This window comes from Aethalodelphis obliquidens, unplaced genomic scaffold, assembly GCF_003676395.1.
Source record: "Aethalodelphis obliquidens isolate GAN/ISIS:26980383/991018 unplaced genomic scaffold, ASM367639v1 scaffold48, whole genome shotgun sequence".
Taxonomy (NCBI): Eukaryota; Metazoa; Chordata; class Mammalia; order Artiodactyla; family Delphinidae; genus Aethalodelphis; species Aethalodelphis obliquidens.
Window position 1 is genome coordinate 1,152,741 of NW_020837992.1, and position 19,352 is coordinate 1,172,092.

Below are 19,352 nucleotides of genomic sequence, written 5' to 3' on the forward strand. Positions count from 1 at the left end.
CTCGCCTCCTTACCCCCACCTGTTTCTTCCTTTCCATCTTCCTTACCCCCAGCTCAGGCCCACATTATTTTTACCCTGGTTACCGCCATTGTCTGGTCACTGGCCTCCCTGCCTTCAGTTAGACTGATCTCATCAGAGGCCCTGCTTAGAATTCCTCAGTGACTGATTGATTCCCTTCAATCAACCAATTGATTGACAAATATTTATCAAGGATCTGCTCTTTGCCAAGACCTGGCTAAACACAAGGGAGCCAGAGAGACACATCCCTTCCCTTGTGGTGCTTACTGGGGAGTCAGACAAATGAACAGTTACCATATACTATCTATGACTGGGGGGCTTCCCGAGCCCATACATAGGTGAGGTACCTGACACAGATTTGGCCATCAAGAGAGGCTCTGGAAGAGTATATATCTGGGCTGAGACCTAAAAGATGAATAAGACAACTTAGCCAAGGAAGGTGGTGGGGAATGATGAAATCCAAAGCCTCAGGAAGTCTTAGAGCTTGGCTGACCATCACCTGCTGAGATGCTGGCCACCTGCACTGTGGGCACAGTGTTATTTGCAGATCCAGGATTGCCACGCCTTTAATCTGCTCTACTTTCCAAGATGCAGTTCAGATGACACCTCTCCCAAGAAGACTCTGATCTCTGTCCCAGACGCTAGTGCTCTCGATGGTCTCCACGCCCCATGTGCCTGGCTGATCTCAGCACTCTTCCACTTCACTGTAATTATGTGTTCACTACCTGTCTCCTTCCAGAAAGGGCAGGGCATTTCTCATTCATCCTGGTGTCCCCAGCACTCATTTGGGCCAGGCATAGCCATTTAATAAATACATTGATTTAAAGGAATCCCACCCCCCCACCCCCTGCCATATCGAACAGGTCAGGGAAAACAATAAAAGACTTGAGAGAGTGCAAAATGACAGGACTAGGGAGTGGTCTGACACATCAGGAAGCAGTCTAGCTGCAGGTGGGATCAGGTTCCTAAGGGAGGTTCTGAAACGGTTTTTAAGAAACCCTAAATCCAGGTTATCTGTCTGGAGGGGTTAGGAGACTGGGAGTTGGATTGACAACTTCTTGGGTCTTGCTCTAAGGAGCGAAGATCCTCTATAACGACCTCATACCTGGGCAGTGAGAGTGGGCAGAATACACCTCTTTCTTCTATTCCTTCCATCCCCTCACTCCACTTCCACCCATCTCCGCCGCCCAGGAACCTCAGCTCTTTCCTTTCCAACAGAGGATTCCGGCTGTTGATGCCTGGAGGGACCTGGCTGCAGGGAGGAGGAGGGAACTCTCTGTCCCTCCCTCCTTCTCCATCTCCCCACCCTTCCTCCCTCCTCCTCCCTCCTCCTCCCCCGGCCCGCTCTCTGTCTCCCTCCCTCTTTCTCCTCTGAGGCTGTGGAGTCGCCTCGCAGCAGCGAGCAACGAGCGCCCTGCTCCCAGTCCCGGCTTGGAACTTAACTGTATGAGTGCGGGTCCTGGAACCCCGGCCCCGGAGCTGCGAGTCCGGGTCTGAACCTGGGGTGCAGCGGTCAGCCTCCGAGGCCCTGATTTGGGACCGAGCCGAGGCTCTGAGCGCGGAGCGGGAGAGCCGGGCGGGCCGGCGCAGCAACCGGCGAGTCAGGGAGCAGTACCGCGGAAGGCAGGGAGACGGCCGCGAGCTGAGGGCAGAGGGCAAAGTGCAGAGAGCGACCTGGCTCGGCGGAGGGCGCCGCCCGGCCGGAACGGAGCTCTCCGCCCCGGACGGCGGCCAGTAGTAGGGTGCGGACCCGGGGTCGCCACGAGTCCCGAGCGACTCCCCGGCCGACGGCTGGGGGCGTGCCTCCTCCCAGCCCAGCCGCCCCAGCCCAGCGCGCCCGTTCGTAGCGTCGCCGGGGCATGTGAGCGGGAAGCCCAGGCTGCCAGCCGCGAGGACCCGGACGGAGGAGTAGCAGGAGCGCGGAGCCGAGAGCCGCGAGCCCAGCGCCCGGCTGAGTAGTAAGTGCGCCCCCTCCGTGCCCAGAGCGCGCCGCCGCGCCCCCCTCTCCAGCCCTCCGAAGTTTTGACACTCGCGACCTCGCGTTTCTGGGCACACGCCGGCTCTCTTCTCTGCGAGTTTCCATCCTTTGCAAAGTTTTTTAAAAAGGAGCGGACCCCCACCTACCCCTCACTACTCCGGCGGTGGCGTCTGTTCGCGGGCAGACCCGGCTCCTTGTGGAGAGAGGTGGCAGCCTGGTAAGGCCGTGGGTGTCTGTTTCTGTGTGCGCACCACAGGAGCCGGGCTTGGGGTGCCCCCACCCCGCCACGGCCGCTTCTCGCCCACCGGCCGGGGGCACTAGGTCTTTCTCACCAGCCCGTCTGTGCGCCCAGTTCAAGGATTTCCCAGCGGGAAGCCGAGGCGACCAGTGCGCGTCCGGCTTGGGGCTCCGGTGCCCGCACCGAGGCGCAGATCTACCCCTGTCCTGGTTGTGTGGGGTGCCGGGGGCCAGCCACGCAGCCCCTCTCACCCTTCCAGGTTCGCTTCCCAGCGGACCAGCCGGGCGCTGCATCCTGTTTGTTTTCTGCTCCGGCTGCTCCAGTTTCACCCCCCTCTCTCTTCCCACCCTAGCCTTCTTCTTACCACCCCTCCACCTCCTGCCTTTGGATGTCGGAGGTGAATCTTTTCATCCCTGTCTCTGTGCAAAAGCAAATGTGCCTGGGGGTAGGGAGGTACGGAGGTGGGAAGGGGGGCTAGTCGCTCTGTTACCAGCGGCTCGCCATTGTTTTCCCACCCCGCGCGTTCTGTGCGTAAACACACACACACACACACACACACACGTACACACACACACACACACGTACATGTACACACACACGTGCGCGCCGGCTGCTTCCAGTCCCCAGACGCGCAGGGATCGCCCGCGGGATTCTCCCATCTGCCCGCCTGGTCTTCCAGCCTGGAGGTGCTCCATTACTTAACTGGAGCTGGGGAGGGCAAGAGACGTGGGGGTTGCCGGAGAGTCACGGGCGGAGCCGCGAGCTGGGCCTGGGCGGGAAGTGAATTTTGAACTTCAGCCCTGGACCTTTCCGGGAGGACCCCGAGCGCACGAGCGGCGGCCTCCAGCCCTGGAGGGCCGACGGCAGCTGCAAGGACTCCAGCGGCGCTCTTGGCAGCCGCCTCCGTGACAAGGGCTAGGAGGAAGCCGAGGAGTTTTCCTGGGAAGTTTGCTTTGACTCTGGGAATTTCCGGGCAGGGCGCCTTGGCGCTGGCGCTTGAAGGGGTCTGGCGAAAAGACAGCAAGAGAAGATGCTGCTGCTCTGGGCGGAGTTTCCAGAGACCCTGCTTTCTACTGTGCGCCCTTGGGGAGTGGCGCTCGAGATGCTGGGGTTCAGCATACTTTGGTCCTAATTTCCCGTCTATGGACAGTGTGAGCTTGGGCGAGTCCCTTAACTTTTCTAGATTTTCCCCTATGCAAAATGGTCAGAGTTAATGCACACATCTTTGAAACTGGCATCTAATGATCAGTTGAGGGATACTGGTTTGGAAGGTATGAATGCCAGGATGGTAGTTGGACCATTGTAAGCCTAGCTTAGAGGTTAAGAGACAGGGCTCTGGAGTTGGATCCCAGATACTGCCACTGGAGACATGGTCTTGAGAAGTTTAATCTTACTGCTCTGTATCTGCTTGCTCATCTGTAAAATGGGTTTAATATGAACAGTACTCACTTCGTGGGGTTGTCTTAATAAAGTGAAGCTCATACAACAGTACCTGGCACATAGTAAGTGCTGGAGAAATGTGACCTGTTATTGCCATTATTACTTAACTGACTTTGTACAGACCCCAGAAGAGCATCTTGGGGTTGTGCTCATTTAATCAATTATAATAATTGTCCACTTTTGGGAAGGAAGAAACCTCACACTTCTTCCCACCCTTTCCTGATTTTAGCACCTCCCTACTCCTTGCATAGTTCCACCTTGTGAAGTCGTTTTTTTTTTTCTTTTTCTCCTTCCTCTCCTTCCCTCCCTCCCTCCCTTTACAACTTTTGTGAAAGGCATTTTATTCCCTCCTTTTCCTCATTCTTAAAAATAAATCTTGGCCCAACTGTAGTGTTCTCAGTGGAAATCAGGCCCCAGGAAGGAAGCATATCCCCAAGAGTGTCCTGACCTGGGCTGCTGGCTCAGGATTGGATGCGCATTTGTGTCTCTGGGGCTGAGAGGAGCCCCAGTGTCTGCAGCCCTGGGGAAGAATCAGGTGGGATGGGCTGAGGATGTTCCAGGGGGAGCTCTGCTCCCGAGGTGGCATAGGTGGCATCTGTGTTGCCTGCTGCCGGGGCTCACTTGGGAACCTGGAATATCCCAGCTGCCTGGGCAGACTGGATGTGGGATTTGGGGTAAGTAAGGGGCAAAAGTTTCACCTTCAACTTTCAACTTGCAGTTGGAGTGTTTACTAGGAATTTGGGTTTGTCATAAGCTTCTTGTCTGATTCTGGACCCTGCAAATGCACAACACAAGTAAGGGGTAAGCTGTGTGACAGTGAGGAAGAAGAGCAGGCAGCTACTGCCCACCCACAGTGCCTTGGACAATGGACTCCTCTCTCTCTCTTCTCTGACCCTCTAACCCCATCACCAGTCATGGGAGAGGATGGCCAGGAGATTGGTTCTTGGAGCTTGGAGATCCTGCAGGTAGGCTCTCAGTGATGAGAACCAGCATTGCAGTCACCCTCATTCATCCCTTTAACAGAAATTTGTTGAGCTCCTATTATGTGCCAGGCCCTGTGCTAGGCAGCAGGGCTTCAAGGGTGACCAAGACAGGTAGTGTGCCTGCCTTCAGAGAGCCTTCTTTCTAGAGGGAGGAGACCGGCAATAAATAACTTGAAATAAGTAACCAAGACAATATTAGATCCTGTGTGATTTTCAGAAATATGACACGGTGATGTGATAGACAGTGTATGTGTGGGGACAGGCAGGGGAGGTCCTAGATGGTGAGGCCAGTGAAACCTGCCCTGGAGAGAGACTAGCTCAGTCCAGGCCTGAAGGGTGAGAAGGAGCCAGCTGCACAAAGACCTGAAGGAAGGGGATTCCAGACAGAGGGAACAGCAAAAGAAAAATCCCTGCAGCCAGAACAGGGTTGGCAGTAACAGTGGGGCTGGAGAGGGAGACTGGAGAAGCCAGGAGGGCCAGAGCCTGGTCACACGGGACCTGGTTAGGAGCCTGGATTTTACGGCCAGGGCCATGGGAAGCCATTGGAGAGTTTTAAGGAGGGGAGTGACGTGATCTGCTTTATGATTTTAAGAGATTATTTGGTACAGAAGAAAAAAACCCAGCTTATTTGGTAATCAGAGTAGCCCCAGGGGAGGGAAATGGTGGCTGAGGGATGAGATGAAGGAAAGATGGTGTTTTCAATGTAGACTCTTTGTCCTTTCCAAATGTAGTACCATGTGCATGTATCAACTATGCAAAAAAAAAAAAAAAAAAAACCCAAACCAGAAAGCATAGTTAAAAAAGAATAGCTTAAGCCTGGAAAATGTATATAATAAAAAGTTTTTAAAAAAATCTAAAACTGTTATCATAGTACCAATTTTGTAAAGATAATGATATGTACATGCACGTCCATCACGCACCTACACAGATGGAAGACTAGGTGGCTGCCTCAGTGTTTACAGAGGTTAATTCTGGACACTGGATGTATGGGGGATTTTTATTTTCTCCTTTATCTTCTGTTGATTTTTCCAATCTTCTTCAATTGTCATGAATTACTTTTATAAGTGGGGAAAGATGTGGAAAAGAGACATCACTCCGGCTACTACATAAAGAATAGTTTGAAGGGGAGCAGGAATGGAAGAAGAGAGGCTGGTTAGGAGGCTGATTTGAGTTGAGATGATGACTTGGATAAGGCGGGCCAATGGGAGATCATTCTGGAGGTAGAGCCAATGGGTCTCACTAGCACACCGTTGCCTAACACGATGCACTGCTCTTGCCTAGAGAGGGCATTCCACCCCCAGCTCAGATTTTGTAGTCAGGAATGCTGGGATCAGTAATGGTGACAGACAATTTCCAGTGCTGCCTTGGCTTTGGAAACGTCTTGAGTTTTATCCACATCCTTATTTCCATCTTTCCTCGTAATAGGGAGAGCCCCATCCTGAACATTTTGCTACTATGATAATTGGTAGATTCAGGGCAACATGATAGATACAGTACGAAGGATTTAGAGCCAGGAGAGATGTTCATCACATAACATCTCTGAGCCTCCATTTCCCCATCTATGAAATGGGGCAACAGCAATACTTATCTCTTAGAATTTGGGAGGCTCACGTCTGATTAAGTCTGCAGCAGTGCTCCATGAATGATAAGGGTCTGGGTTTGCTGTTGCCAGACAAGTGTTTGCTTGAGCGAGGCCTGCTCCTCCAGAGGATCTAGGTGTTCCTGTCCTTGAGGGCCTGACACCTGATTCTACACAGGTTTTCTCTTCTCTGGGGGTGCCTTTTGAGATTGGCCCCTATTGGGCAGCTCCCTGAGTAGGTCACCAGGAAGCTGATGCCACTGGAAAAAGTGGAATTCAAATGCAGCTGTGCCTGCACGCCCCCTTCCCCAGCCTTATTCAGGGCTGAAGCTGAGTGTTTGAAAAGGGCTCTGTGCTGGGAAGGCCTGGCCAGGCCCACAGTAAATCGTGCTTTGAATGGGAATTATTTTTGTGCTCTGTGTTTGCTTAAGAGGGCTCACTCCTGCCTGAACTCGCTGCAGTCCTCACCCTTTGCTAGTCCTCTTCCTGGAACCTGGATATGTTAGCCAGGAAGGCTGTAACAGTGCCTGTCACCACGCGGGGGACCAGGACCCATGGAGGGTTGCTTTCATATCTCCTGTCATCTCCCTCTCTCCCCACTCCCAAGCAGGAAGGCATGCCCTGGATGGGGTTCTTTGGCTGGGTGACAAAGAACCCCTTCTTTGGGTGACGCCCCTTCCTTGGTCCTCCTTCCAGCTCCTTGGGAAGACTCAGTTAGGAGATTTGTTACAGGCCATCTCAGCAGGGCCACCTTCAGCCTCTGCCAGCTTCTCTGATCAGGAGTGACTCTGTTCCTTTTAAAAATTCAAATACTTTCTCTAAGAAGCAGTGATATGGTAATTCCCTCCTAAGAGAGGGGTGGAGTAGGGTGGATGGGGCATTCACTTCCGCTTGAGTGCCTGTTACATCCATGGGCCTAGCCAGAGAGCCCTGAGACTGGACCTGCTCAAGCCTTATGATGGTGAAGGCCCTTGTGGCTCTCCTAGGAGCAGGTTTCTGTCCAGAGTGACAGTGGTCAGAACTCTGAGAGGCTGTGAGGTGAGGAGGAAGTGGCTGGGGTTTCCCCTGCCTGCTCCCAAGGTCATCAGTGGGTGAATCCAAGGCCTGGGCATGGCTCAGGATGTGCTATATGTGGCACAGCATCTCAGAGTGTGCACATGAGGGCAAGACAGGAGAGCAGCAGGGACCGAGATTTGTACCCAAAGGTCGAAGATGCCAGCCAGGGGTGTTCTTATGGGGGAGGGGTGTGTTGGGGGGTAGAGGAGAGAAAGGAAGAAGTGGGGACAGTATCTCTAGCTGCCGCCTTTTTTCTTAAACAGCATGATTACCCAGGCTCATTCGGTCACTCAGGGAAGCCTGACACATGTCATCAAATCTGAATTCAGTTCTCTTGATACACACAACAGACTCCCCTCCCCTCATCAGTGGCCTTAGCATTTAAATGGCCTTGGCACAAAGCCCCATAAGCAGCCCTAGGGATTGTGGCCAGGTTGGGGGGGAGGGTTTAGTGTTACTCCCCATCTTGTCCCTCTGTGTCTTCTGGGGACATGTCCGAGGTAGAGTGTCAGTGTTTTGGCTTGAAGGGAAGGGGCCACAGATGGGGCAGAAACACTCAGGCTCCGTTCTCCCCTGGTGGTTTGGGTCTGTAATCCCTGCCAGGCCTGGAGCTCCCTGGGGGATTCGCCCCAGAGGAGGCCAGACTGTTCTCCTCCCCTCAGCCTTACCTCCCCCAGTCCCCACCCCCTGCTTGACTCAGAATGGAATGTGCAGCCTGTGGAACAGGATGGGGTGGGAACTAGTTCCCAGAGGGCCTTGGTCCCCATCCCCTCCCCTCCCCCCACAAAGTGGGTAGGAGCCTCAGGGCTGGGTCCTGTTCCTGCAGGGCTGGAGGTGCCCCGCTGCAGTCGCAGGCCCTGTGCTGAGTGAGGGCAGAGGCGGGTACCACGGGGACCCAGGTCCAGGCATCTGAAGGAGCAGCCAGGGTGGGGGCATTTCTTTACAAGTCCAAGACGTTGGTGGGTGGCCAGTGAGAGTCCAGGGGTATAGCAAGCCAAGCAGGCCCGTCCGCAGCTCTGGTAGCTGGGGTGGCCTACCCCAGACCTCCACCCTCTGTTGACTTCTGTTTTAATTGCGGCTTATATTTTCTAATTCCTATTTTCTGTAGTTTCCAAAAGTAGTATAACAATGTGTATTACTTTTGTAATCAGGATGGAAGGGATTTAAAATATATGTAGAATTGCCAGACAGGGAAACAGACAAAGTAGTCAGTGTTTCTTCTCTGGAAGACTGGGAGTCAAGGCTTGACCAAACAGTAGAATATTCTGCAGAAAGAGGGGTCCCTGGCAGGAGGGGCAATAGTTGGAATATGATAAGAAGGCCTGTGACACTGGACTGATACCTTTTCAGGACGACCATTGAGTAGGCCTGTTGATCCCCCCGGTGGGCTCTGGGAGGGGGGCTCTGGGCTGAGGTGGGCTGTCCAGGGACTGGGCCCAGAGGCCTCCTACATTGGCTCTGGCACCTGGGGGGAGGCAGGAAGGGGAGTGAGCTTTGGTTTAAGCTGCCCTCACACTGACTCAAAACAATTAACTCCTGCCTGGCCACACACGACAGGTCCGGTGCAGCCCAGAGTGGAGGGTGAGGAGTTTCCTGTCTCAGTGTGAGGTGTGAAGCTCTGGAAACCTTGCTCCTACTGAAACACAGCCCTACTGAAGGAGCCTAAAGTCATTCACCCATTCCTGTGAGGCTTTGGTTCCTGGCTTGTCCCTCAAAGGGTGGGGTGGGGTGGGGGGGTGAGGAGGGAAGGACGAATAAAAGGTTATTGGGGAGGGACTGGAAGGAAGCCTGTGTGCAGGTACAACCAGGCTGTCCGAGGCCAGTGGGGAGAGGAGAGTGGGGAGTGAACAGGGAGCTGTTGAAAGCAGAGGGGAGGGGCCCCTCCAGCCCCTGACATTTCTCTGGCTGCCTGGCTCCCCTCTCCATGGCCGGTGGAGAGGGAGGGTATATGCGTGTAAGTGTGTGTAAGTGGCTAGGCGGGACCTACACCCTGAAGACCTTGGTCAGCCCCTGCTGGACCCCAGGGGACAAGGCTGTGCCTCTGAGAGCCCCCAGGGGACAGTGGGGACATTAGACCAATGTCTGTCAGGAAGGCAAGGGGAGAGCGGACTGGGAGGCAGAGAGAGAGCCTGGCCGGGGCGCTGCTGAGGAGGCCCGCAGAGCAGAGCGAGGCCTCCTTTCATCCCTCCTCCTTGAGCTTCAGTTCTCCAGAGCCTCTGGTGCCTCACACAGATTGGGGGTTCAATTCCAGTCCACCTGGTGAGGGCGGGGCAGTGGGTGATCACCCTCCACCCTCCTTTCCCTCTCTACAGAGATGCAGTCTCCTCCCGCTGTGTCATTGTGAGCATGGGACTGCAGTCACCCGCCCCGCACCGAGCCGGGGTGAGGGTGGAGTGGGTCCGGGAAGAGCTCTGGAGACTCAGTGGGGTCCTCTAGCTGGGGCTGGTGGGGCAGGGAGAGGGAGGCCTCTCCTCTTAGTCCGGGTGAAGGGCTCAGCTGTCACAGGTACCGGAGCCAGGAAACAGGGCAGAGAACAGAGAAAGGGGATCTGTCACATCTTGCCTGGGGTAGAGGTAGGTAGCAGAAGAGCTTTCTTTTTGGTATTTGAGGAAGTCAAGGGATGAACGTGACTGTCAAGTTGGAATAAGCATACAAGTCTGGGTGAATGGGGTTCTTGGAGTTGTGCAGTGCACAGTCTGCACAGCTGTACATGCTGGCCCTTTTGGAACTGGTTCAGAGCATCAGGTCCCTGTGGTTTTCACAAAGCGAGTTCCTTTCTCTTTTACCAGCTCTGCCTGGCCTTAGGTCCATATTCCTCAGCATGAGACCCCCAATTTGGAGGTGATTTTTGGCTGTTTGTTACCCCTTTCTAGGTGTTGATTGACCTGGATTTTGGGGAACCAGAACTGAGGAGCGGGCTTGTGTGTGAGCGAGGGTATGGGTGCGTTGGGCAGTTTAGAGAGGGTCTGGAGAGTTTGACCACCCTCCTTGTGGAGTCAGAGTCCTGTTTGGATAACTGGCCACAGGTGCAGCGAACCTCCTGACTCCTGAGTGAAGGCTCGCTGGGTTTAGGAGTTCTCAGATGGGGCAGGCAGGTGCGGAGGAGGGCAGGGTCCTGCCTCCCCCGACGGTGACCCCTCCCCCAGGCACCTTTGCTGGCCTGCGACCCACTGGGTCTTCTTTATGTACCTGCCTTCCTCTCTCCCCCTCCCATCATCAAACTCACTCATCCCTTGTCCTTCAAGATCCTGCTCTTTGATCTCTGAAGAGGTGACTGGCTAATCGGATTTACCAATCTAAATTCATGTGCTGGTGGCAAGTTAACAGGTAACTCTTGAAGCTCTTTTAACTGGCCACCAGGCCTTATCAATCCAAGGGGGGACTGTCAAAGTGGGAACCTGGGGTGGAGGTGGGGTAGGTGTTTGGGCCTGAGGGGGGGCTGTTCCATTGCCCATCAGCTCAGCAGGTAGGAGGGGAGCGCCTGCCTCCAAGCTGTGCTCTGTACGCTGGGGCTGAGAGACCAATGCAGCCCTTACACGGTTTTGAGGAAGATAAGGATTAGATATTCACTGACAAAAGTGAAGGTAGGGAGGTGTGGGGGAGGGCTGTGGAGCATCAAAGCATCAGGGAGGGGCACCACAACCGGATTTGGGCCATCAGGGGAGGCTTCCTGTAAGAGGAAACAGAATGACCTGGAGGGTGAGGAGGAGATAGCTTGTCAAGAGCGTGTCAGAGAGAAGAGAAGGTTGTAAGGACAGATGCCCCCCATGTTTTCCAGGGCCCCCACCTGGGTCTCCCAAGGGCATATCCAATGGTCCTGTCCCTCACCAAGGACCCTGGGGCATCATGACTTTGCGGGGGAGGGTGATTGGTGGGCACTCAAAGACAGGGTGGCTAGGGGCTCCTGACAGCCTTGTTCGACTATGAATTGTGTATGACAGCATGGGGGAGCATGGGTTTTGGGGTGCACTAATAAACATGGGGTGTGCGGGGGCTGCCTGTGGTGTGTGGCCCAAGTGACCCAGGGATTGGAAGCCCAAACCTCTACCAGGCAGCTGCGGTGGGAGTCGGGGGGCGGGGATGGGGTGCAGGATTGCTAGGGCCAACTGCAAATTAGCCAGGCTGGCGTTAAATGCCTTTGCTGCTTCTCTCCTCCCCTCCTGTCCCTCCCTGCCCTCCCGAAAATCAACAACTGTGTCAACAGCGGGGTAATTGTGCTTGGCCGGCAGCCTCTGGGGCTTCCAGGACCAGGCAGGTGCTGGCAGGGGCTGCCGAGCCCCACGCTGGGAGCAGTCTGGGTCTGGCTGCCAGGGCTGCAGGATAAACAAGGCCTCACACAGGCTGGCTGGGAGGGAGGGAGGCCGCAGGCAGGCAGGAGGGAGAACAGGTGTCTCAGGAGCATTGCAGAAACAAAGGGCCTCTTGTCTCCTCCTCCCCGGCCCCAGGGAGCAGCCCCCTCCCCCCTCTCTCAGGCCCTGCCTCGAGACCAGTGGCCAGGTCAGCCAGGGGGTGCTGGGAATGAGGGAAGGGCAGGTGCTGACCTCCAGACTCCCCTGCATCTTGGTGCTTATTTTTTCTTGCTTGAGGCAGAGGTAAAACCAGTCCTTACGAGGCACTAGCCCTGGAGGCAGGGTACCTGCCTCTGAACAGACCCACTGGCCATGAGGCCTCTGGGGGTCTCAGTTTCCCACCGGAAAGACAGAAAGACCCTCACCGCTGCTGGGACACCCAAGGAAGAAATGGATGGGAGACAGGAAAAGGACCTGGAGCTTTTTAGAAGAAAGAAGCAGCAAACGTCAGGAGTGATGGAAGGTGGGGCAAGAAGTAGGGAGACCTGGGCCAAGGGATTCCAGGTGGGATTTGGGGTGGAGTTGGCTGGGGTGCAGCAACACCCTCTTCCCTCCATAGCCCTTAACGAAACAGACCTTTACTGAACACCTGCCATGTGCCAGGCACTGTACTAGGGATGGAGAGGCAAGGAAGAATAGCGTAGTACCCGCACAGACAGACGGACTGGAGCCAGACTGCCTGTATGGTCTTGGGCAAGTAACTTAACCCCCCGTGTCTCAGTTTCCTCATCTGTAACATAGGGGTGATAATAGCCGCTGCCTCATGGGACTGTTATGTAGGTTAAATGTGTGAAGAGATGCCTATTGTATATAGTAAGGGATACATAAGAGAAGGCCGTTATTGTTCCGTTATTGTCCTTGTCCCTGAGAGAGTATCAGGGGCTCAAATCTTGCCAGAGTGCAGGAAGCAGACAGGTAAACAAATAATTGCAGTCCAGTCAAGTGATAGAGACTAGGGATGTCAAGGGCTCTGCGATGCCCTGGAGGAACAATCAATTCTTCTAGGATTATAGGGAGTGATTCATAAAGGAGCGGCAACATTTGAACTGGGCTTTGAGTGAGGTATAGGAGTTTTCTGGTCAGGAATGTAGGAAGGGCCTTCCAGGCAGGGGCACCGTGTGAGCTGCAGCCCTGAGGTGTGAAGGCACCTGTTTGCACCTGCATTAGGGTCTGTGAGCCCGACAGCTGGAGGGTGACTGGGCTGGGCTGCAAAGGGCCTGAGCTGCAGGGGGTTTGGGCTCATCCCTAGTCTGTTCCAGGGTCAGGTGCCAACTTTGGTCGTCACTCGGTATCTTTCTTCCTCCTCCCCACACCAATACATTATGAATCACTCAGTCTAACGCTGGAATATTCTTCAGCTTATAGAGAAGCAGGATGGTTTGGTGAAAACACCATGGGGTCTTAGAGTCAGAAATTTCTGGATTCGAAGCTTTTGTATTTTGAATCTTGATGTTGGGTCATTTACCTAATTTCTTTGAGCTGCATAAATTGGGGTCATGGCTTCTCCCCTCTGGCAGAGTTATGGTTGGGATTGGAGGAAAGTTTCTAGATATATAGCATTTGCCCAGTAAACGGGAGCTGTTAGGGTTACTCCCTGTGTGGTCTTGACAATGCCATAAACCTTTCTGGGCCTTGGTCTCTATCTGTAAGGGGGAAACAGTGGTCTGTCTACTTCCTTCCACGATTTTCAAACTGGTAATGGGCCAGGCTGCCCATTTCCTGGGTAGATCAGTCAGGCCCAAGACCCAGGACCAAAAGGATCAGCTGGCAGCCTTCCCAGGGAACCAGCTGGTCCTGCTGGACTGAGTGGAGGGAGCTGACCTCCGGTGGTCCAGCCCAGGTGCTGCTCCCTCTGCAGCAGGCAGTGGGGCTCCACATCCTGCCTTTCCCACAGGGGTGAAGCCCTCCAGGGTTCCTCTAACAATTGCTGTGCTGGTATTTGAAGGGCCGATGGGCAGTAGAGGCCAGTGGGCACCAGAGGAGACCAAGGCCCTGGTCTAGACTGTGTGTCCTCAGGCCTGTCGCTTCACCTCTTAGAACCTTGCTTTTCCCATCCGCAACTTGGGGAGGACCATTTGGACCCCTCCTGGGATAAAACAAGAATGCTGTGTTGCTGTGGCAATAGAGTCAGATGAGGACGATGACAGCTACCCTAGTAATTTTGGTTGCAGTTTCAAAATTCAGATGTGGAGTCAGACACTTAGTCACACTCCCTCGTGTGTACCTGGTGGTGCCGTCCACAGTGCGCTTCCCTCCACGCAGCTCATCTCAGGGGTGCCTCCTGAAACCTTGTCAGAGGGCAGAGAGTATCTAGCCCCACATTTTTTTTTTGCGGTACGCGGGCCTCTCACTGTTGTGGCCTCTCCCGCTGCGGAGCACAGGCTCCGGACGCGCAGACTCAGCGGCCATGGCTCACGGGCCCAGCCGCTCCGCAGCATGTGGGATCTTCCCGGACTGGGGCACGAACCCGTGTCCCCTGCATTGGCAGGCGGACTCTCAACCACTGCGCCACCAGGGAAGCCCCTAGCCCCCCATTTTGTGGATGAGGAAATTGAGATTTAGAGACAGGGTGGTGGGGCCTCGTAGTTCCACACTGACTGTGGGTCTGAAGGGATGAGGCTGGTCACGTGACATGTCTGACCACGCAGCAGCACAGGAGGGAACCCACTCCAGGATCCTGCTGCAGGGTCCCCTGGTCTCCTGCCCTGGCATGCTGCCACTGGTTTTGAGGAACTGGTGATGGGACGGGCTAGGGGCATCGAGGAATGCCTGGAGTCCGTTGGGTCTCCTGACAGTTGCAGGGAGCCCATCCCGGGTCCAGATCTGGAAGGGTGTTTGCCTTGGCGAGGCCACCATCCTCCTCTCCTCCCTCATTTGCTACCTTGGCTGTGCCCATCGTGGGCATGACCCCATTTTCTCTTCCTCCTGTGTACTCACGTTTCTCCAGTGGCTTCAGGGTGAGGTGAGGTCAGGGAGAGAAGCTGATTCAGGAAGATGGGGCTGGGACAGTACTTTGGGGTCTCCTGGCCAGGTGATCAGATAGCTTCCTAGGTAGCCCTGGAAACTACCTGAGTAAGACAGAGGCAGAAAGAGCAGCAGTGACACTTGGATTTTTCCAAGGGCCATGTACATGTTTACATATAATTTGCATATAACGAATACACTGAACACAATTTTATAATCTATCCCCAGGCGGATTTGCCTTTACTATTGTTCTTTTCAAAGATGGCTGCTCCTGGCTTTTTACTCTTGTCTGGCCTCACTTCTATTCTGTTCTCCCCATCCCCCTCACAGAGGGCAGGTGATGGCGGGGGCAAGAAGACACAGACAGAGGGTCAGCTTTAGGTCAGCCCTGCTATTGATCACCCTCCCTGGGGTGAGCACAGAGGGTGGCCCCCGCCACTGAACACACAGGCCTGGCCTCCCTGCCGCTCCCCAGCGGCCCTCTCACCTATGAATGTGGCTCAGGGCACCTTCAAAGGCAGGTGCACAGAGCTTGGCACTTAGCAGGTGCTCAATAAATCTCAGGATAAATCGAGATTAGAGACAGGCAGGAACCTTGGAAAACAAAGACATACCCTGTTCAGGCTCCTTGGTGCCCAGCTTTTGTGCCCGTGAAGGACGAGGTTGATGGGGAGAAGTGAGCCTCTGAGGAGTAGATTTCTCTCCTGACTGTGGCCAAAGGAGGCATTTCTTTCTCTTCTTGGCCTTGCAGGAAATAGTGGTGGGGATGAGAGGAGCAGAAAGAAAGGGCCAGGCCTTCTATTATTTTGTTTTTCAGATCGAGAGTCTGTTAATAGCAATTTATGACGACCAGGTCTGCAGCCAAGCACATTCTGTTCTCCACTGTTGGGGGGAGACTCGCAGGGCCATGGCAAGAGGCTGGACGGGAAAGACAACCAGGTCAACACTTTTATGATCGACCGTTCGGTGCTGTACCAGGGGCAGCTTTAGCACGGGGCCAGCTTGAGCCCAGTCCTGTGTGGGGATGGCATGGCCTCCCCGTGTGAACCCAAATGGCTTCAGTAAGTGGGGTGAGCTCCCCTTCCACATCATGCTCACTGAGGCTTGGGCTGCAGATTGCTTTCTGTGAAATGGGGTCAGGGCAGTGACTCTCAGAGCAGAGTCACTGTAGAGTTTCTCAAGACGGCAGGGCCTGGGAAGAACCCTACAGAGAAAAGGAGAGCAGCTGTGTGGGAGAAGACCCCAGAAGAGGGGGAGTGGGCAAGATGACCACCCTTGTGGAAAGAATGGTGCACAAGGAAAACAACCCCCTCTCTGCAAAAGAGCTGAGCTGGTGGAATTTAGCTCGGCGGCTGTGAGATCGGGGCAGTAGATAGAGCTCTGCGGGCACCTGGGCTCCGTGTGTGCAGGTTGTTGTGTGGGGTCCCTGAAGACAGTGGAGAGGACAGGCGCAGCCCCCGTGGCGCCCCCTCCACCAGGCTGGCCTCTACGCTTCCCTGGGCTCATCACCAGTCCCCATTCCTGGAAGCAAGCCCCCTTCCTCCATCCACTCCTCCTGTAAGTTGGTTTCATTCTTCCCTTGATTTCCCCTCATCCCCCTCCCAACTGTTTGGCTTTGACTGGAAGTAGCTACATTAGCCATTCTTCAAGGGGTCAGCGTCCCCCAGGGGGCCAAGGTGCCAAAGGGCAGAGAACTTTGGTCGGTGGAGGGCTTCTCAGGGTTAGGGGCGGTGGTGCCTGATCCCCGGGCCTCTGCTTCATGGCTGGGGGGAGCCCATGCTGCTTCGGGGAGAGCAAACCACTCAAGTGGCTGTTTCTCGCATCCCAACTATGTCCCCAGGCTTGGTGCCGTTGGACGGTTGTTGAAGGGCAGACTCGCTGGAAGGATAAGAAGCTTTTGTGGGACTCTGGAAAGAGCCAGGGCAGAGAATGTAATGCGTTGGGTAGTGGGGGAGAGGGATGTTGGGCAGTGAGAGAATGGGCCTGGTTTCCAGCTGTGAGGATTGGACTATTATCTTATTATTATCCTCACACAGCTGACAGCCACTCAGCCCTGAGACGGGTTCCTTGTCCTCTGTTCTGTGGGTTGACATCCTCTTGCCCGGCCAGCTCAAGGCTCTTGCCAGGAGTTCATGAAAGGATGAGCTCTGAGATTTGATCTGGCATGGATAAGTTCATTAGGTGTGTACGGAGCATGTACTCTGGGCCCAGCACCAGACTCGGGGCTCCATTAGCAACCCCTGTGTCTTGCTAAGACAAATACTAGTAGGGCTCCTCTGTGCCAGGTGCTGTAAGGAACAACGGGGACTAAGCTACCAGCCGAGAGGCTAAGGAGCCCTGCTGCGGTAGAAAGGGGGGCGGGGGGCGTTAGCTTATAGTTCAGTTAGGAAGAGACCTCCAAGGTCAGAGGGACCCTTGAATGCAGGCCAAGGAGCTAGGACTTTGTTGACAGCGAGGAACCAGAGAGTGTCTCAGAGAACTTTCAGAACGGGTGGCTCACTCATTCAGGCTGAAACTTCTCTCTCATTATTCTGCAACAAACTTCCAACAGAACCCTGTGCTTTTCCTTTCCATTCAAAGACATTTTTGCTGCCGTCAGGTTGTGCTGAACCATCTGGTAATCAGACAACTTCCCTTCCCCTGCAGGGCTGCGGCTTCCCAGGGTGTGAGGCCAAGCCTGGCAGCCTGTGGAGGGGAGGTCCCTTTTCCTGGTCTGCCCTGACCCACACTCACCCCGGCTTTGGTCCCACAGGGGCTCAAGTGAGTGAGTGTGGCCAACCTCCCTGGGATATGCCATTCCTCGATGAATGAGCAAACTTACTTTGTTCAGGATTGATCAATATTAATCTCTGGATGTCTTTTTTGAAGGCGGTGGTTTGATATGTAGTTTTAACAAATAAGGTATTCAGGGATGAGTAAGCTCTACCAATTCCTTATTATGTGAAGGCACTGGGTGGTGGTGGTGGCGGGGAGGAGACCAGACCCTGCCCACAGGGAAGCTGTAATCTGTCTGGGGAGGTGAGACAGGATCATGGGAAATAGCTGCATTGTGGGAACAAGCCCTTTCAGCTGAGTTGGCCCGGGCACCAGGACTGCTGGAGTCATTTCTGTCTCCATGGGCTTGGTTTCGGAGGCTAGGTACAAGGTGGAGTCAGACAGATCCCAGTTTGAGTCCTGGCTCTGCTTCTTCTGAGCTGTGAGATTTCTGGCAAATACTAGAACTTTCTTAGAGCCTAGTTTTTTCACCTACAAAGTGGGAAAAGATTAATACCTACTTCCCAAGGTTAAAAGGATTCAGTGAAGTGATGTATATGTTACAGTGCTTAGTTCGGGGCCTGCAGTATAGGAGACTCCAGTGAGTTGGGAGCTGGTATTAGTATCGCGGCCACTGTGGTGGTGGCTGTTGGGGCTTGTGCTGGGGTGGGACAGTGCGGCTCTCCTGGGGCCTGTATGGATGTGGGGCAGCTCCTCCCTTGGGTCATGAGCACGACCTCTGTGGATTTGGGAAAGGGGGAGGAGCACTTCTCCAGAGTGTGGCGGGTACAGACTTTGTCGGCTATGACACCTCTCTCAGCCTCCCACTGTATTCTTCCTTCAGATTTGGCACACAAATGTGCTGTGCGACCCTGGCCAAGTTACTTAACTAATCTGTGCTTCAGCTTCCAGAACTGTAAAATGCTGCTGACAGTCGTACCTGGTACTGAGAGGATTAAATAAAAAGGGTTATATGGAAAGTGTTCAGACAGTGTCTGGCACAGGGGGTGTGTCTTACCCAGGCATTTGCTGCTGTAATTATTGCTGTGGTTATTCTGTTACAGGAGTGACCCATGCACTCAAAGAAACAAGGGAATGAGCTGCTGCCCCAAGTGTTCCAGGAGTTTGGAGCAGGGGTGGGGGTGTGGGATGGAGGTGGGCCGGGGCGTGGACCCCAGTGTGTGGACCCCGCTCTGCTGGCGCTGGGGAGCAGCCCAGAAAAGGGGGTGAACTCTATCACACACTAGCTGCAGGCAGGGTGTTGCCAGGTATAGAAGAAATGATATGGCTCACAGTGCACTGCCTTTTGTCCTTTGCCCAGTGTTGTCCCTTAAACTGGTCACTAAGGGGACAGTTCTACACCAAGTAGAATGGATTTTTGCAAAACTGGTGAAATTCACGTATAAGTTGGGATCGCTTGGAAGCATGAAACCACCACATTCACCAAACCCAGCTGCTGGTGAATTTTAATAATTCATAGTAATAGACAGCCTTTAACTAACCTTTGGACTCTGGGCCCTTGGGAGCTGCCTGCAGGAACCTGGCAGTAAGTGGAGGCTGTCCCCCGGCACCCAGCTCCAAAGCCGAGAGGGCTAACTGGGTTGGGAGTGCCTGCGGGGAAGCAGCCTTTTCTCCAAGGTCCTTGTGCTGTGGTTTTGGACTTGGAGTCAGGTGGACGGACCTTCAGTGGGATTTTGCTTCCACCCCTTAGCTTCAGATGCTTCAACTATAAAGTGGGTTTTATTGCTGCCAAAAATACCTGTGAGGCGCTTAGCTTGTTGTGCTCGCTCGAAAAATGGCAGGTGCTGTCATCATCCTTCTGCTGATTTGGGCTGCAGCCTGAGGGTAGAAACCAGGGGCTTAGCAGCACTTATATTTTTTGCAACATCAAAGACCTTGGAACTCCCCCCCCCACCAGCTTAAAATTTTATCTCTGAGAGAAGAAGCAATAATTCATCCCATGTGCAAATGGAAAAACTGAGACCTTGCAAGG

At 54.2% G+C, this 19,352-nt stretch overlaps 1 protein-coding gene across 4 annotated transcripts in view; it reads left to right on the forward strand.

The window, feature by feature from the left end:
• Nucleotides 1-1,380: 1,380 nt before the first annotated feature.
• SOX13 (SRY-box transcription factor 13) overlaps nt 1,381-19,352 on the forward strand; it is a 44,947-nt gene continuing 26,975 nt past the window's right edge. For 2 of the 4 annotated variants that reach the window (XM_027082694.1, XM_027082695.1), the window contains exon 1: nt 1,381-1,976. The gene's annotated coding sequence lies outside the window, so the exon portion shown is untranslated. The remainder of the gene's footprint in view (nt 1,977-19,352) is intronic. The other 2 variants (XM_027082696.1, XM_027082697.1) reach the window with 1 other exon arrangement.